This window comes from Pinus tabuliformis, chromosome J, assembly GCF_031772625.1.
Source record: "Pinus tabuliformis cultivar Carrire ecotype Pingquan chromosome J, CPIR1, whole genome shotgun sequence".
In the NCBI taxonomy this organism is placed as follows: Eukaryota; Viridiplantae; Streptophyta; class Pinopsida; order Pinales; family Pinaceae; genus Pinus; species Pinus tabuliformis.
In genome coordinates this window covers 75887257-75900416 of record NC_142295.1, presented here as the reverse complement: position 1 = coordinate 75900416, position 13160 = coordinate 75887257, and the positions used below count along the sequence as shown (strand labels likewise).

Here is a 13160-nt window from a genome sequence, read left to right as displayed (position 1 = left end):
AAGCAGGAAAGAGGATGTAATCCACCTAATGGGATTGGGCATGGATGAACCTTACAAGATCGGTCATCTGTTTGTAATTTTGCAATTGCCTCGTGCATGAAGAGGGCCAAGCACATCTGATCTGGATAGAGAAGGAAGGTAGTAAGAGAGCCCCCCATGTCCTGGTACAAACAATGAAATCTCTCTCATATCTCAGGAGAATAAAAAGGATTGGCTCAGCTAGGCCAGATTTTATATGAGAAAATATAACAGGAAGCGGCATATTGCATTAGTATCTCCAATTTGCTATATAATTTATGTAACTATCTCTTGAGTTTATGATTTAACCATTTAAGATGGTTTTCAATATGAGTAATAAAGAGTGGAAATGAATCGGCACCTTGAGAGTAAGCATTCAATTTGTGCACACATGTTTGCAGACAGGCAATGGTTGTAAAGCAAATGTTCATGATCAAACTGTGACAGCAAACGTATTGCAAGATTAACAAGTCACTTCTACACAAATTATAAAAATGAATGAGATAAATGGCTTCATTGCATATGATTAGGCTGTTACACCTGTAAAGTAGATTATCTTTGACTGCTGCAGCATCAAGTCAAATTAAAGTAATGTCTTAAGACTATAGGCAATACCTGAAGATCATGGATATAAGAAAGGCATTATTATTTATAATTTAATATATTTAAAGATCAGAGCTTACGTGTGATGCTTTCAACAGGGATAGTAGTGGGAAACTTAAGAAATGTTTTGTGACAAGTAAATACTTAAGAATCTGTAGCAGACCCTAAAGCCATAGGAATCCAATTATTAGGCTAAATATCAGTACATCATTCAGTCATAACATAAATTTCCTTAAAGACAGTAATATGCCTGAATAAGAGCTACAGATATACATGGAATCATAACATGCACAATCCAACAGCAGAACCTGTATATAATTATCAGACCCTTTAGTTGACTGACCATGACTTATTAGTGTTTACTATTATTATAATTGTCATCAGTCAGTTATTTAATATCATTAAAGTTTGACTCAGACAGGGTTCATTAGTCTTCCCGAGTCTTAACTAGACTGCATACTTGCCTCATACTTGGCCATGAAGTTGCCACTCACCAAGATTCACCCTTTCTCACCAAACTCATCTCATACCCAACCAAGACTCACCCTTACTATATTTTCAGGTATTAGTAATAATTATAAACAAGTCTTTGCTGAGTCTCTTCCAAATTTCCAAGTCTTGCCAAGTCCCAAGACAGCTGGGTCTTTTCCGAGTCCAAGTGTGACTAACTTTGTGAATATTAACGTTTACTTGGAACATTGCATATCTTCTATTCTTTAAATTTCTTCCAGCTTTAAGCATTGTTGTTTTTAAAATCAATTTTTTGCTAGTACTATTATCATATTTTTTTTATCTTGATTGTTTTTATTGTATTCTAGATACTTTTGCAAAACATCCACGGTTTGAGATATTGATTGAAAAGTGACACCCTCCTGCCAGAAAGATGTCATATTTCTCATTTTGGTTAAGGTGCTGCTTCCTAGACATGCCTTGTGTAAAATGTAAACTATGGAATTTTCCATAACCATTAAGGACCACAAACATATGGTCTACAAAGTTATGTGTACCATCCGAATCTGAGTATTTTGACCTTTTTATCTTTTATGATTCCTCTGCACAAATAATTTGATCTTAACACCCTGATAGACAACATCATTATCATATTGAAAATAGGAAAATTTCTCTAGGAACCATTACCACAACCTACACCCTCCTCTCTTATCTGCTGCCTCCATGACACACCCGTGAGATCTTTACCATAACCTACTCTAATGCCAATCCTTTCTCCTCTCATGGCCAATAATTGACTGTCACTCAGCCCTTTTTTAAATAGCTCGTTTTCAGAATTGGCAAGTATAAGGGTTGTGCATAATACTATATTGTATAGCTTGTTATGCTTACAAGTTTGAAACAACTACAAACATTTGTGGTGAATTCTGAAATTTTATATCCTTTTACTATATATATATTATTGTCGTCCCCAAACTGTTGTCCCCTGGAAAATTGGGGGTGCACTCTAGCCATCCTAGGGACACATTCCCCCATCCCAAAAACCAGTGCAACATAGTTAATAGGGTTTTGAAAGAAGAGTCTGAAAATCCAATCCTCAAACAACTAGTTGATGACAGTGAAATTTAAAAAAACCTTCAACCAATAAATGATTCCCTTCATGTTGAAATCTTTGATCTCAAAAAGCAAACACGAAGAAATAAAATCTCAGCAAAGCAGAATTCAAACTGGAAATTGAAACTTAGCTTAATTCTGGGGTTCAAGTAGTCAATGGGAAAGACATGGTCCCAACCCATGAAGAGGCCGAGAAGGTTGTAAGGCTAAGTTCATCGAGGCATGCACTAGGCAAGCATGGAAATTAATTTGAAGATAAGATAACTTTTCCCTCACCTCATTGTTGAAGAATGTAACTAGTGTTGGTCTTCATAATTGTATTTGTCAAAAGAAAAATTTATTGTAAAAGAAAAATATTTTTGAAGCATGGGTTTCATGCTCTTTCATTTATTTTCTAGGTCATAGCCTCCATTGAAGGCTTCTAGGTTTTGTCAAGAGTCAAGAGAGTCATTGTCATATTTATTAGACCCTTCTTGGGCTTTTGTATCATGTAAAGAAATTTATTTTTGAGTCAAAATAGTCATTTTGTCCCTCCTCACCAAGTTGGCCCTGTCTTGGAGAAGTTGGCCCTATTGGAGGCAATTCAACCCTATGGAAGCAGTATAAATAGAGGCAGATCGACTCACTTGGAAGCACACTCACACAAATTCAATCTACAAAGAGAAAGAGGACGAAAAAGAGAGAAAAGTGCAGGAGAAGAAGACCTATTCAAGAAAGACGAAAAATCAAAGTTTTTGGGCATCTCCCTCAAACGTGCGAAATTTGCTAGGGTTTCTGGACTGAAGCTGGGGGCCGAAATTTCTGAATTAATTGCAGGTCTGAAATTCTGAAGTTGGGGGTCGGAATTCTATATTGAAGCTGCATTTGAGGAAGTTGATCATCTACTTGAAGGAAGGGTTGACATGGTGATTAAAGGAGGTCTTTGTCTAGGTCTAAAGGGTCTTGGATTGTGTCATCTTGATTTGAATCTACTAGTGGAAGAGTTGCACTGGGTTTTCCCCTAGATAGGGATTTTGCCCTAGTTGAGTGCCTACATCTTGTGTCTCTTGTTCTTGTGATCTTCATATCCATTTAATATGGTAATTGCTTCATGAAAGACAACATAATAAATAAGTAAAAGAAGCCAACATAAATCACAAGTAATTATCAAGAAAGAGGAATCAAGCCCTAATTGCTAGTTTTTGTAGCATTGGGTGTGTTCTAGCCATGAAATTTGGTGGAGAGGCTAGAATACATGAGATATTCAAAACCAAGAAATCGTTTCTGGAAATTCCACATAGAAGTGTCTCAATTATATTATTAGGCGTTTTTTAAATATTTTCCAAGTCTAAACTTAGGGAATATGGTAAATTAATCAGTATTAATTGAGATAAGGTGAGAATAGTCTAGAAACTCACACGGATTGATCCAGAAATGATCTGAGCCATCGATTAAGATTTAATCTTAGTCGTTGGAGTCCCAACAGGAAGACATAAGAAGGGATCGATGTGGTGATGGAGAATGCACTAGAGTCACTTGGAGAATTCGATTTTCCAGAGTAGCAATAGTCAGTTTTTGGAGAGTTCGAGCTTCAGTGAGGCAGCAGAGATAGTGAGGGGCAGGGACAGTGATCCGGAGGAAGTTTTCCAGATCCGGAGAGGCAGTAGCAAGAGGGTCGAGTTATTCCCAATGAGGCAGCGCAGAGGACTACGCAGTTGCTTCAGAGAAGTAGTTCGATTTGCTGGAGAGAAATTCGTTCTCAGTTCCAGAGGCTGGGCAAAGGGTCTAGAGTGTCGGAGAGGCGATTTCCTCAACAGAGACGGGCAAAACGACTTCATCAGAAGCAGGTTAGAGGCTTTACGTCATAGGGTCTACACAGAGCAATGCCAAGGCTGACGCGAAGGGTCTAGGAGGTCGAGTTTTCTTAAGGAACTTGTGTCAAGATTGCTTGTGGAGGAAGCGTATTTCCCTTAAAATAATTTTACCCAAATTTTCTTGTTGTTTGGATTGCCAGTTGGGCAGCCATAGATTGTACTCAGAATTTCACGGTTACATAATAATAAAAACCCTCACTGCTACACCAGTTTTCCCAAGTTGGGTTTTGCAGGGGACATTTGTCCAAAAACAACGGTGTCATTGTTTTTGTGTGTGCTAGAATTTTCTCAGTTTCCAGCGCTATTTATTTTCTGTAGTTTTATTTGTGAAGGTTGCAGTGTGTTTATTTCGATGTTGCCGTAGCAATAAACTATATAATTAATTTATCAGTTAGAAGAAATAATACCAATTGTTGCAATAGGATTTCAGTTTCAGAAATTTTCACATGGTAACAGAGCGTGAGTGATCATACGGGAAGCTCAGTAGCGAAAGAGAAAATTTCGCTGCTCGGAGGGAGCAGCAGGCCAAAATTTTCAGAGGCAACGCAATACCCAGACAGGCAGCCCGAATTGTTGGGGCAAAAATTCAATTTTCAATTGCAGGGTTGCAGAAAAGTCGAGTCGCCCAAGTTAGTGATTCCAACAGTCAAAGGGAGCAGCTACAACTCAAATTTTCGCTGAGAAGATTCCTTGGTTGGACGCAGAGGGTTTTGCAATGGAAAAATCAACGTCGGGTATAAGAGAAAGCACACATAGCAGAGGGAAAAATTTCCTCAGGGAACTTCGAGTCTCAAAACTTTGAATTTCCAGTTGTAGATTGGCAGTAACAGCTAGCAGATCTGTGCATTCCAGAAGGGAAGCAGAACAACAACCGAGCAAAGGTAAAGAGAGAGTTTTCAACAATTTCAGAGATGGCCACTGCAGGGCTTAGAGATCAGGATAGGTTGGATGGAGCTTCCAACTATGTCATTTGGAAGGCTAGGATGTCCTTCCTTCTAGATGAATATGGCCTGAAAGCCTACATTGATAATGTAGTGGCAGTTCCTTAGGATGCAGACCAGCTCAAGGAATATAAGAAGGAGATGGCGCAGGCGAAGCGGTTGATCCTGGATGGAGTCCAAGACCATATAGTCTCACATATAGTGGCCAAGGGAACAACCAAAGAGATGTGGGATGCTCTCTCCACGTTATACCAGGGTACTTCTGAGCAGCGGAAGATGTTCCTAGAGGAGAAGTTGAGATGCATCAGGATGCAAAAGGAGGAAGGCATAGATCCTTTCCTCGCCAAGATTCAGGAAGTCCATGACCAGCTGTCAGTTGTTGGGGCAACGCCTCAACCTTCAAAGCTAGTATGATTGGCACTCAACAGTGTCTCAGAGGATTGGCAGGTCTTTGTCCAAAGTATATTACGCAGAAACATGCTACCAGGATGGGATAGAATGTGGGCCGATTTGCAGCAGGAGGAATTGAGATAACCTCTGTTGAAGAGGTCCATCAGTGGCAACAGTAGCAGTGGACAGAAGGTGGTGAAGGAGGAAGAGAATGTGGCCCTCGCATCCAAGGATCCCAGTCAAGGGCAAGGGGAGTAGAGAAAGGAGAAAAGGACCTATCTAAGGTCAAGTGCTTCAAATGTAGCGAGTTTGGCCACTATAGTACCTAGTGTCCTCTCAGAAATAAGGACAAAGAGGAGAAGCAGGACTAGGCAGCAGCACATGCTGAGATAGATAGGTTGTCCTCCAGGTTGGAGGAAGACTTCGCTATGATGGCCCACATACCTCCAAGAGTGAGGTGGGGTGACTTGGAGTTGTAGCCCCAAAGAGCTACAAAGATGGGCAGGGTCCTTGAGGAGTCCACCTCATGGATCATTACATGGCTACAAGGGCCCACAGTATTCAGTAGTAGGATGGATCAGTGGTAGAGGTGCAGTCAAAATTCCAAAGTGACAGTGGCAGACTGGTTGCAGTCAGATGCTGAGGAGCGCAATGCACTGTTCGCAGCAATGTAGAGTGGCACAGTGCAGAGTCAGCAGCAGCACAGATTCTTCAATGACAGTGCAGAGGCTAGTAGCAGTCAAGACTCCGAAGACAGATGCATCATACTGAACACAATTGGTTCAGTATTTTGGATGCTTCTCAGTTGCAATAGTTGCAATTGCAGCAGCAACAGATGAGAGGGAGTTGTAGTGCAAATGCAGAGTTGATAGCAGTATAGCAGTGTCAGCAGCAGCACAGATGCAACATCAGAGTTGCGCAATAGTTGGTGGGCAGCAGCAACGTGAGAGAGGTGATATAGAGACAGGCTGTTGTAGCAGGGTGTGCAACACTAGAACACATTAGTGTTGGTTTTTGTAGCATCGGATGTGTTCTAGACACGAAATTTGGTGGAGAGGCTAGAATATATGAGATCTCCAAAACCCAGAAATCATTTTTGGAAATTCCCCCTAGAAGTGTCTCAATTAGATTATTAGTCATTTTTTAAATATTTCCTAAGTCTAAACTTAGGGAATATGGTTAATTTATCAATATTAATTGAGATAAGGTGAGAATAGTCTAAAAACTCAGATAGATTAATCCAGAAATGATCTAAACCATAATTAAGATTTAATCTTGGTTGTTTGAGTCCCAATAGGAAGACATAAGAAGGGATCAATGTGGTGATGGAGAATGCACTAGAGTCACTTGGAGAATTTGACTTTCCAGAGTAGCAGCAGTCAGTTGCTAGAGAGTTCGAGCTTCATTGATGCAGCAGAGATAGTGAGGGGGTAGGGACAGTGATCCGGAGGAATTTTTCCAAATCGGGAGAGGCAGCAGCAAGAGGGTCGAGTTATTCCCAATGAGGCAGCGCAGAAAACTACGCAGTTGCTTCAGAGAAGCAGTTCGATTTGCTGGAGAGAAATTCATTCTTAGTTCCAGAGGGCAGGCAGAGGGTCCAGAGTGTCAGAGAGGCGATTTTCTAAATAGAAACAGGGAGAACGACTTCATCAGAGGCAGGATGGAGGCTTGACATCATAGGGTCTGCGCAGAGCCTAACGTAGATGGTCTAGGAGGCCGAGTTTTCTGAACGAAGTTATGCCGGGATTACTTGTGGAAGAAGGGCAATTCCCTTAAATTAATGTTGCCCAGATTTTCTTGTCGTTTGGATTGCCAATTGGGCATCCATAGATTGTACTCAGTATTTCACTGCTGCATAATAATAAAAACCCTCACTGCTGCATCGGTTTTCCCATGTTGGGTTTTTCCGAGGACATTTGTCCAAAAATAACAGTGTCATTTTTTTGTGTGTCCTAGTATTTTTTCAGTTTCCAGCGCTATTTATTTTCAGCAGTTTTAATTGTGAAGGTTGCAGCATGTTTATTTCGATGTTGTCGTAGCAATAAACTGAATAATTAATTTATCAGTTAGAAGAAATAATACTAGTTGCTGCAACAGGATTTCAGTTTGAGGACTTTTCACACTAATACCTACATGCATTGATTTCTCAACATGGTATGAGAGCTAAGGTGAAAGAAGGACTAGTTGAAGATCACTTTGTTGGCTATCAAGTGAAGGAAGGAAAAACAATCTTGGAAGACAAGATCACTCTCTCAATGGCAAGTTATTTGAAGATGGGACTCAATCTCATGAAAATTACAGGAAGTTGGGTTGGAAGGATCATCTACAATCTATCTAGGAGAGTCAAGAGTGAAGGATTCTTGGTTGCACTCACAGGTACACTTGATGATGACAACACATGGATTATTGATAGTGAAGCCTCAAGACACATGACAGGAGAAAGTGCACAACTTCATACTCTATCAAAAGAATCATCATCACATGTAGGGGAGCTTGGAGACAACAACAGTCATGCAGCCAAGGGCCTTGGATCTACATCATTAAAGCTAGAAAGTGGAGCAAAGCTACACCTCAACAACATCCTCTATGTCCCAGGTTAGAAAAAGAATTTACTTTCCATTTCTTGTTTACAAGATAAAGGAGATAGAGTTGATTTTGTAGATGGTAAAGTTTTGGTTTGGGGAAAAGATTCTACTTTTGAAAAGGACAAGGTTATTAGGATTCGTGAAGGAAGATTATATAGAATTATAACTCCATCTCCTCAACCCCTTGTTCATATGGAAATTAGTCGCATCGAACTTTGGCATAGAAGATATGGACATATTCACTACAGATAATATCCCTCTAAGTCAAACGGTGAAGGGAATCCCTGTTAGTTTTTGTAGCATCAAATGTGTTCTAGCCATGAAATTTGGTGGAGAGGCTAGAATACATGAGATCTCCAAAACCCAAAAATCGTTTCTGGAAATTCCACCTAGAAGTGTCTCAATTAGATTATTAATCATTTTTTATATATTTCCTAAGTCTAAACTTAGGGAATATGCTTAATTAGTTAGTATTAATTGAGATAAGGTAAGAACAGTGGAGAAACTTACATGGATCGATCAATGTACTCAGAATTGCATCTAAATCATTGTACTCAGTAGAGCATCTAAATCATTGTACTCAGAATTGTTGTTGAAGAATAATAATAAAACCCTCATCTATTGCACCAGTTTTCCCACATTGGGTCTTTTCGAGGACAATTGTCCAAAAATAACTGTGTCAAAATTCTTTTGTGTGTGCTAGAATTTATCAGTGTCCAATATTTCATTTTCCACAGTATTTTTATGGTGAAAATTACAGTTGTGATTTTATTTATTGTTTGTCGTAGCAAATACACTGCACAATTTAATTTACAGTTAGGAGAATAATTTCCAATTGCTGCAATAGATGAAATTTTCACATGGTATCAGAGCATAAGTGATCAGCTGGAAGCTCATAAGCGAAAAGAAAAGAATTTCATTGCCTAGGAGGAGCAGCAGGCTAAAATTCTTGAGGTAGCGCAATTCATTCTCAGGCAGGCTGAGTTGCTTGGGGAAGTTCGATTTTTTAGTGCAGGAGACAGAAAAAGTTTGAATTTCCCATATTAGTGATTCCAGCAGGCAGAAGGAGCAGTTGCAACTCAGATTTTCGCTAAGCAGATTCCTAGTTGGATGCAAAGGGTTTTGCTGCAGGTTGCATAAGTAGAATCAACGTCAAGAGGGGAAGAATAATATCACACAGTATGGACATGGATCGATTTGATATTCAAGGAGCTTCAGAGTTATCTTCCAGATTGGAGGATGAATTTGCTTGCTTATCAGGCTTAGCTTCACAGGGTGTCTAGTATATAGATAGTGGAGCGTTAGCTCATATGACAGGGGTTAGAGAATATTTCTCTAGCTACAAGGAGGAGCAGATGGACTTCCAAATTACGATGGGAAACAGAACTAAGTGTACTCCAGTAGGGAGAGGTACCATCGATTTTCAGAGGGAGTCAGGAGCAAGCACCAAAACAGATGTACTGCATGTGCCAGGATTGGGTATGAACCTAATTTCAATATCCCAGCTACAGGATAAAGGATATGATATCCACTTCGTAGAGAAGAGAATGTTTATTAAACATTCAAGCTGGAAGAAGGTAAGACAAATTGGAGTTTGAAGCAATAGATTGTACAAGTTGCAGCTCGACTCTCGAATCACATGGATAGGTAGCGACAATAGTGGTGAGAAGGATCTAAATGAGTTATGGCATAGGAGAATGGGACATCTACACCATGGAGCACTCAAGATGCTCAAGGAAACAGTAACAGAGGTTCCAGAACTTGGAACGGAACACGATGATGTGTGCAAAGGATGCATACTTGGGAAGTATGCTAAGGCAGCATTCCAACGAAGTGACAGCAGATCAGATGACGTGTTAAGACTTATACATTCAGATATTGTGGCTCGATGTCCACTAGAACTCTTAATGGTGTCGACTACTTCGTCACCTTTATTGATGACCATTCCAGGAAAACCTGGATCTACTTCCTGAAGACAAAACATGAGGTCTACGATCGCTTTAAAGAGTTTAAGGCTCTCATGGAGAATGCGACAGGGAAGAAGATCAAGGTGCTTCACTTAAATAATGGTGGAGAATACATTGATAGAGACTTTACAAATTTTTGTGTGAAGGAAGGAATCAAAAGAGAATGGACAGCGTCGTATAATTCACAACAGAATGGGGTAGCAGAGCGGAAAAACATAACCAAATTTGGGGAGTTCTCAACAGATGGAGCAACAGAGACAGGATGAGGAGTTGGTTGAACCTCCCACCACTAGTGGTCAAGCCAACAGAGAGGTTCATCAGACATCTAGAGATGCAGAGGATTTTATTGGAACTTCTAGGACTAACAAAAGACAGCGCAGATAGCTTGACAGGTACCAAGCATTGGTAGCTCACGTTGCAAAACCTTCCAGCGTTCAGGAGGCCGCACAGCATCAGGTGTGAGTAGACGCCATGATAGAAGAGTATAGATCTATCATGACAAATGATGTTTGGGAGGTGGTGCCAAGGCCTAAAGACAAGTTAGTTGTAGGTTCTAGATGGATCTACCAGATCAAGTATGCTACAGACATCAATGTGGAAAAGTACAAGGCTAGGTTCGTGGCAAAGGGTATGCACAGAAAGAAGGGATAAATTATGAAGAGGCCTTCGCTCCAGTTGCCAGATACACCTCTATCCGATCAGTTATATCCCTAGTAGCTCAAATGGGATAGCATATTCACCAAATGGATGTCAAGACAACCTTCTTGAATGAGGTGATAGAGGAAAAGGTGTACATAAAACAGCTAGAGGACTTTGAGACTCATGAGAGGCGCACTCATGTGTGCAAACTAAAGAAAGCTCTATACGGACTCAAGCAAACTCCCAGGGCATAGTATGGTCAGATTGACAGCTACTTGTAGCAGATGGAATTTGTCAAGAGTGACACAGATCCCAACCTTTACTATTTAATGGTAGAGGGTGAGCCACTCATCCTAGTTTTGTATGCGGTTGATCTTTTTCTGATAGGATCATCAAGGCTCACAGAGGATTGCAAGAGGAACCTAATAGCAGAGTTTGATATGAAGGACTTGGGGTTGATGCACTATTTCCTAGGATTGGAAGTGTGGCAGAAGGATGGGGAGATCTTCCTTGGGCAAGGAAGATACGCTACAGATATTCTGAAGAGGTTCATAATGCAAGATTGTAGATCCATGTCTACGCCCATGATCACCAACTGGAAGAAGATAGATGCATCAGATGACAAGGATGTCGACCCCACCTTGTATAGATAGCTTATTGGGTCTCTCATGTATCTGGTCAACACTAGGCCAGATATTTGCTTCGTAGTCAATACTCTTAGTCAGTTCATGGTAGAGCCGAAGAGGGTACATTGGGCAGCAGCAAGGCATATTTTGAGGTATGTGCGCAACACAGTGGAGTATGGGTTCAGATATACCCGAGGGAATGACATCTGATTATGTGGGTTCACATATGCAGATTGGGCAAGCAATTTAGTAGATAGGAAAAGTACCTTTGGGTACTGCTTCAACATTGGATCAGGGATGGTTTCGTGGTGCAGCAGGAAGCAGAAGTCGATAGCTCTGAGCTCTGCAGAAGCAGAGTACATGGCAGCAAGCACAGCTACGTGCGAAGCTATATGGCTTCGGAAGCTGTTAGTAAGCTTGTTCAGGCAGAGGATGGAGGCAACCAAAGTCTACTGTGATAATTAGAGTTGCATCAAGCTCTCTGAGAATCTAGTGTTTCATGACAGGTCAAAACACATAGATATATGACGTCATTTCATCAGATATTGTGTACAGCGTGATGCGGTCTAGCTACAGTATGTTCCCATAGAAGAGCAAGTTGCAAACATACTCACAAAAGCTCTAGGGAGAGCTAAGTTTGTCTATTTCAGAGAACAGATGGGTATGCTGGAGAATTTGTTCCAGTAGCAGGGACAAATTTTCAGTTGCAGTTGCAACAACAATGGATCAGAGGGAGTTGCAATGCAAATGCAATCTTAGCAACAGTATGGCAGGGTCAGCAGCAACACAGAAGCAGCATCACAGTTGCGCAGTAGTTGGTGGGCAGCAGCAGTCAGACATCAACAACGTGACAGGAGATGATACAGAGACATAGTGTTGTGGTAGGGAGTGCAACACTAAAACACATTCCTCGCTAAGAGGGAGTGTTAGTTTTTGTAGCATCAAATGTGTTCTAGCAATGAAATTTCGTGGAGAGGCTAGAATACATGAGATCTCCAAAACTCAGAAATAATTTATAGGAATTCCACCTCAAAGTGCCTCAAATAGATTATTAGTTGATTTTTAAATATTTCCAAAGTCTAAACTTAGGGAATATGGTTAATTAATCAGTATTAATTGACATAAGGTGGAGATCATCTAGAAACTCACACGGATCGATCCAGAAAATATTTGAGCCATTGATTAAGATTTAATCTTGGTCATTGGAGTCCCAACAGGAAGATATAAGAAGGGATCAATGTGGTGATGGAGAATACACCAGTGCAGATACTCAGTTGCCCAGGCAATTCGATTTTCTTAGAGGCAGAGATTCAGCAAGGAAGATAGAGCCAGAGGGTGAGTAGAAAGTGGCAGAGGGAGTAGTAGCATTCCAGGAGGAAGTATTCCAATCTTGGGAAGAGACAATGAGAGGAAGGTCGAATTCCCCAGAGGTTTTGCGCAAGCACTGCACAGAGGGTGACGTAGAAGGCTCAGCATGTGGCTAGGGAGGCAGTTTCGGTGGCAGAAATTAGCTGTGGGGTGAGAGAAAATTCTCACAATAATTTTGTCAGTGTTTTCCTCAAATTAGATTGCTAGTAGAGCATCTAAATCATTGTACTCAGAATTGTTGCTGAAGAATAATAATAAAACCCTCATCTGCTGCACCGGTTTTCCCACATTGGGTTTTTTCGGGGACAATTGTCCAAAAATAACTGTGTCAAAATTCTTTTGTGTGTGCTAGAATTTCTCAGTTTCCAATATTTTATTTTCCGCAGTATTTTTATGGTGAAAATTGCAATTGTGATTTTATTCATTGTTTGTCGTAGCAAATAAACTGCACAATTTAATTTACAGTTAGGAGAATAATTTCCAGTTGTTGCAATAGATGAAATTTTCACAATCCCCAACATCAAGGAGGACCATGAAGGAGTATGCAAGGGATGTGCCTTGGGAAAGAACAATAAGAAACCTTTTACAAGCAGTGATACAAGATCTA

General features: G+C 40.5%; 1 protein-coding gene across 3 annotated transcripts in view; it reads right to left on the bottom strand.

The window, feature by feature from the left end:
• LOC149225585 (ceramide synthase 1 LOH3-like) overlaps positions 1-13160 on the bottom strand; it is a 65379-nt gene that overhangs the window by 20471 nt on the left and 31748 nt on the right. The window lies entirely within an intron of this gene.